This window comes from Chiloscyllium plagiosum, unplaced genomic scaffold (assembly GCF_037043375.1).
Source record: "Chiloscyllium plagiosum isolate Xiang-an unplaced genomic scaffold, Cpla_swu_hap1 HiC_scaffold_22, whole genome shotgun sequence".
In the NCBI taxonomy this organism is placed as follows: Eukaryota; Metazoa; Chordata; class Chondrichthyes; order Orectolobiformes; family Hemiscylliidae; genus Chiloscyllium; species Chiloscyllium plagiosum.
The window spans coordinates 43446171-43452561 of NW_028270160.1; the positions used below are offsets into that span (position 1 = coordinate 43446171).

The 6391-nt window shown below is 36.7% G+C and overlaps 1 protein-coding gene across 9 annotated transcripts in view; it reads right to left on the minus strand.

Moving 5' to 3' along the window:
* Positions 1-6108, minus strand: part of hs3st1l1 (heparan sulfate (glucosamine) 3-O-sulfotransferase 1-like1) — a 143820-nt gene extending 137712 nt beyond the window's left edge. For 4 of the 9 annotated variants that reach the window (XM_087998987.1, XM_043712530.2, XM_043712527.2 and 1 more), the window contains exon 1: positions 5778-6100. The gene's annotated coding sequence lies outside the window, so the exon portion shown is untranslated. Of the gene's footprint in view, positions 1-5163; positions 5235-5777 lie in introns of those variants that run through there. The other 5 variants (XR_006314901.2, XM_043712531.2, XM_043712535.2 and 2 more) reach the window with 5 other exon arrangements.
* Between the last annotated feature and the right edge of the window lie 283 nt (positions 6109-6391).

Sequence of the window (6391 nt, forward strand, 5' to 3'; positions counted from 1 at the left end):
TTGAAGAGTATCTGACCACAGCAACTTGGATTTTTAATTCCATGTTCCCTATATTCCCGTTCTTTCCTGGAAAGAAGTGTGGGTTAAAAGAATATCAATAAATGATTGTTTTCAGCTCAGTATGTTGGATCAATAATTAATAGGATAGTCATGGAATTGCAGGAGAATGTCAAACATTTATTCCAATGAAGTGCAAAATTAATCAGTTAATTTTGTCTTTGTGTGCTCAACAAGCTGACCCAGATCCTAAGAAGTCATGTGGAGCTAGTTACCATGATGACAGGCATCCAGTTTGGTGTCTGCATGCTTTGATCAATGTGTCACAATGAGATACAACAGTGATTCAAAACCTTTCGTCTGCTCCCATTTTATTAAAATGATATACTTCTCACTACTACATTGCATGACCTCATGCATTTAGTACATGCAAAGCAAATTCACAGGACACAGTATTTTGGTGCAAGAAAATCACACCATCTTTTTCACTTTTGACTACACTTGGTGATGCAGGAAGCTGATATGAAGATAGAGGAAATGACTTCTTGGACTCTCACACATTTAAAATCTGTGTAAATGGAAGTTTTGCATCTGGCACATTTCCTACACATTCAAAAATCTGTTGGCTACAAAGCATGGTTTTTAGAGCGTAAGAAATCTAAGCTAATCAAGATAAATTAAACATATTTTTTCAAAGCATTGAAAAAATAAATTCCATGTGTACAACATCAAATCATCCCTGATACAGTTTCAGCAGCTATCTGGGTTACCTAGTCTTTTCACCATCTATCTTAAAGATAAATTTGTAACATAATAAATACAGGAGAATCAACAACAAAGAATCAAAGTCACAAAACTGATTTTATAGCACAAATTATTTTGACTTTGTAAGATAATGCAAAATGGCTAATATCAAATCAGCCTGTCCTCTTGACTTCAATAAAATCAAATAACAGATCAGGAGAGACGTAAAGTTTGCTGCCAATTCCTTGTCTCTCATTTTGGTCCAAAACAATTGTCAAAGGGATTATCCAACGCAGGACATATAAATACCATGTAGCAATAGCAACGGATCTACAATTTCTGCAGTGGAACATCCAGCCCTCCATTCACTGTCTCACTTGTTTTTGAATGTTTCTATGTTTTAATATTAGGAAGTCCTCAAACCCCAGACATTTTTTGATCCTTCTGTATCTGATCTCTTCTCTTCTACATCAGAATACATCACACCCAGGCCTAAACTCTGCTACTTCCTTCCAGGTTTTGTCCTACACACCTGACATGAATGAATACCAGGCAGTACAATCTTCACCTTCTGCAGAGTTGACGGTAAAGTCAGCAGAGTTATTCGCTGCACATGTAAACTTTGTGCTTTAAAATTTACTTGGTTGTTTTCTGATTAGTTTTTACAACACTATTAGACTCCATTCATTGGGCTGCTCAATTCCTGATAAAAATTGGCAAAGTAGCTCATAGCCTGTACCCATTAACACTTAAAAATATCGGGCAACATTCTACAACCAAAAGAGACCTGTCAGATATAGGCTCACCTGAAAGTTACATTTGAATAAAAAACGGGGAATCCAGAATTTGAGAGCGAGAGAGAGAACAACAGATAGACAATCACAAAAGTACTTGAAAAGACACTTGGATAAGCATTTGAATTGCATGAACTAAATGGATCTGAACTAAGCTTGGAAAGTCGGATTTGGCCAAGGGATGGATAACAGGTTGGAGATCATATTCATGGGCAATTGGAAATCTGAAGGCAGCTATCACTCACATTGTTCTTGTGTAGCCCAGTGATCCTCCTGGTAAGTAATTTCAACAACTACTATTCCAGGTCTCACCTGATTTTGCACCAGGTTTTACTCAGTGAAGCACCATCGATTAAAATTTTAATCGAGAGCAGTTTAAATGGGACCGGAAGTCCTGCATACCAGGCAGGCAATGAATTGTAGAGATTAACGAGACTGCCACCTCATTCAGGTTGTTGTCTTGTCCACCCCATAGGAAATTATTGGTGGAGCTGTGAACTAAGTCCATTATTTGCCTTTTAATCCGCAGTTATCCGCTTTCTGTCAGGCAAAGGGGCAGAATCTTTTTAATTTTCCACCCTGAGACTTGAAGTCAACTGGAAATGCACTGCCACCAATACTGATTGCTCTGCAACCATTTAATGCTCCCTGGAACAATCACTAAAGATGGCACTTCCACCCTTCACTCAGAAAGTATTAGTCAATCTGGACAGCATCTCGTACTTCCAGTAGGGCAGTGACCAAGGCTGAGATGACAAGAAGTCCTCAGATTCTACATCTCAGCATCCAAGACCAGATACATGACTGTGGTACCATGATGAGGAGGGGCAGGATGCAGTAGGGAGTTACTGGTGACTCTAGGGGGAAAGGGCTGAGAGTGTGGGTAGTAAGAACCCATGGAAGACAGACCTGGTTGTAGAAAGGAAGCTTTTAGGATGGGGGACAGACCTTCATTCTACTTAATACCTGATCATGATAATATTCGAGGATTCCCCCATTACTGAAAGTCTCCTAGCAATAGGTAGAAAATTGGAAATTCAGATTGGATGGGGAAAAAGGTCATTAATTGGTCTTTAATTGCCACTTAAAAGGCCCTGTTTGGGTCAAGGGTGGCCTACCTTACGGTACAATTACAGAAAAGTTGGAACAGGCAGGAGGGTAATATGCAAACTCATGCAGTTAACCCCAAGTTTACTCCACACAGGTTTTTTATTTCTTTATACAGGTAATGTCACAGGGAGCAATTATATCATGCATCGTCAGGGTTACTGAACAGTAAACCTAAAAATAATTTGAGCGTCTCAGCCTCTTGCTGTTTCTGATGGTGCTCTAAGCATTGGCCATCAACTGCATTAGGCAGAGTTGAGTTATATGCATTCTTCAGCGACACCATTGAAATCCACTAGTGCAAATTGAAAATCAGCTCCAAGTGTCAGGTGGGTCATTTAATTCAAAACCATAAATTGAGTTAAGACAGTTTTCACTAAAAATGTGTGTGGAGGAGGTGTATGATGTTTAAGTTCAGTCAATTTCATGAATGTTCATAAGATTAATACAGATGAGAAAGACTATTCATCCATGCTGGCTCTTTCATTTAGAGAGTTAAAATCACAGTACACCGTTTCAACACTTGAATGGTTCCAATTCTCTGCCTGGAAATGCTTTCCAATTGTTGATTATAGATTCTATGGAGGAATTCTTCCAGACATCAATCTCAAACTTTCCTTTCACCAGTTTGAACCTGTGCCCTACAATCGTAATCTCACCTTCAAGAAAGATGAGCTTTCCTTTACTGGTTAGGGACACAATACTTACCTGAGTGTGATTTTTCTCAGTTTCTATGTTTCAAGGCTAAAGAATGTCAGTTTGTCCAGCCTATCAACATAAATCAATCATTTCACTAAACTCATGCCTCTTCTCGATCCTAGGGCTAGTATATTGCTCTTGCTTTTAGGTGACCAATACAAGACACAACACTGACCAAAGCATTGTACAGTTTCAATATGACAAGCTATAATGTATCCATTCCTATTTTAGTTATAGCTCAGCATTCTGTCCATTTTATTAATTGCTGCTCCAAAATAGCTTGACAATATAAATACCAAATCAAATAACACCCCAGAATAAGCTTTCAACCTCATTCTTAGTTCTACATCATTCAAATAACATGTATATCACAAGTTTTTTTTTCAATGTGCAAATCATTTACATGCATACCTTTATTCAATTTCAAGATTTTTTGTATTCACAGCTTTTAATTTCTGATGTTGAATTAATTGCTTCTTTAACTTGGCTTCTGCTTCTCATTTGATGTTATCTATAAATTTGACATGACCTCGAGGAGATTTTAAAGTATATAAGGCTACAACATTGGGACAATAAAGCTTCAGAATTTTTCTGAGACATTTATTAATGGCTCTAAAAGCACTTACATCAGCACGTTCCAAAGTGTAAAATTTTCTGCTATATCTTTGTATATGTTCATGTTTACCCTCTAGCACAGTAACTTATAAGTTAATAGGTAGCAATGTTACAGACATGTAATAAAGTCTGTATTTTGAACATGCTACAACATATGTAAAGGTAAATTTGTGGAATTGAGTTCATTTGATGTTGTGTTCAGAAACTTATAGAATTACTAATTGTAAAAAAATTCAAAAAAATCAAGAGATTACATCAAATAAATTCAAGACTGTGCCCAGGATTTTCAATTAAATAATTGCTACTAGGAACTATTGCTGACAGTTCTCAAAGGACTAAAATTAAAACTTGTTTCCTCTTCCTGCTTTAGGAGCTGTTGCCTATTTGCTTCAATGCACCTGCTTCATTAATGGAATATTATATTCCTTAAAGAATATAACAAAGGATTCCTCGAGTTACTCTCAGTCACAAATTGAAAGAGCTTGCCAGATACAGACACAGCATGAATGAATTGACGGCTGGGGTCCAAAAATGTTCGCTGTAACTTTCATGAGGTCACTGACAGAATACATTATCTCACAGGGCATTAATCAGGTCACAGTCTGTTTTCAGCACCTGCTGAAAAGGCATATTATATTTAATCAAGATATTTAACTTTAATTTTGATTCCTTCATCATAGAAAGTTGGAACAGTTCACTCAGAGCAGCAGAGTATGAAAATAATGGCCTTTCTTGCACTTGATTCATTCTCCATTGCACATGTCAAATTTCGAATCTTTCAACTTCACATTCTGTCAAATGAAGCTACATAAAGAAGCAGAAGACCTGATAACACAATTTACATCAACTCAAGGCTGGTTTCTAGTCATAAAGTAGCAGCTAGTTAAATCCCTGAGACTTGGTATCTTACACATTTTTAAATGACTAAACGAAAAAAAATTGTTTTTCTCTCATGCAATGTTCCAGGAAAAAAAAACACTTGAACCGCTTCAGAGTCATTAATTCTCCTTTGAATAACGAACTACTTATTAGAATGGCTCAGTTATAAAGTTGATGAAAAATCACATACAAATTATATTAATACTTGCTTGTCTGTTGGCGCAAGCTATTTATAGCTAATTTCCCATACATAATACCTCAGTTTTCATTCAAGCTCCCAATGTTATTCATGAAATACCTGGCTTACAGATAGATATATAAAGCTTACCAAAAGTATGGGGTAGAAATTCATCTCGATCATAATGTTAAACAGGTGGTATTGGGTCAATTGTCTGTTATTCAGTTCCATTGACTGCTATAGAATTAAATACCAGGCACTGAATGGAACAGGCAGCCAATCCCATACTACCCACCTTTTGTTACCGCCCAAGACGAATTTCTATCCTGTTTTATTAACACATTAATGTCCATTATGGACAACAAGATTAAAATCTACTTTTAGAATCCTGCCTGTCTTCAACAAAAACTTGTGAAACAAAAGCCTTGTGTAAACACCTTCAGTAACCATTAACATCATGGATTATTCAATGTTAAATTCCATTTATGTTTAAATACTGCCCATTTTTCAGTTTATATTTAATCTATTTATGCAACACATACATATTATTTTAAAAGCACACAGATACACTATTAAAACTTGCATTTTAAAGAAAATATGAATGATACTTTGATACAATAGTACAACACAAAAGGAGCATATATAGTACCTTCAGATATTAACTGAAAATAACTGAGTTTATTCTTTTTCAGTAACAGAATTTTCAGTTCCATTCTAATGCTACATTCTTAGTTAGAAGATATAATAGTGTTTTGTATTTTTACCTTGAAGTGAGCAATTAGGTATGAAGCAATTGGTCCTTCAGCACCCCACAAATGCCTAAAGGATTCAGGTGTAGTGCACTCCTCAGCTTTAATGCCATTCACTTTCACTGCAAGTAGCAGTTTGTGGCACTGTCTCTTCCAAATAAAAGCATGAACATCAAACACTTCATTATCAATTAATCATTTCCAATGACTGTACAGTGATCCAGCAAGAGATACATTTTGAAGTGGAACTCAGTTAAGCTGCCCAGCTCTGTGAGCTAAATGCGGCTTGCATTTCTCTGCCTGCTTCCGAGGTGGAATGCTTGTCACTTCACGAACAGCAAGCTAATAAAACCCTGGCAAAGGAACCACGAGCACAGGCTCTGCTTCACATTATGCACTGGGAGGAGTTTTGTCAGGTGACAACACTGATTCAAACACTGGTGTCTGTGTGAGAACCTGCTGGCCAGTTATTTTTATGGTGTTGGTTACTCATTGTTATCCTGGTACCTTTCAGCAACATATTATTATTCTGTCTTGCTGTTAACAATTAATTGGTTCAAGCTCTCCCAGACAGGAATAGGTATCAAAAAACTCAATGTATGATTCTTTCTTAAAGAATACTTGAAGAT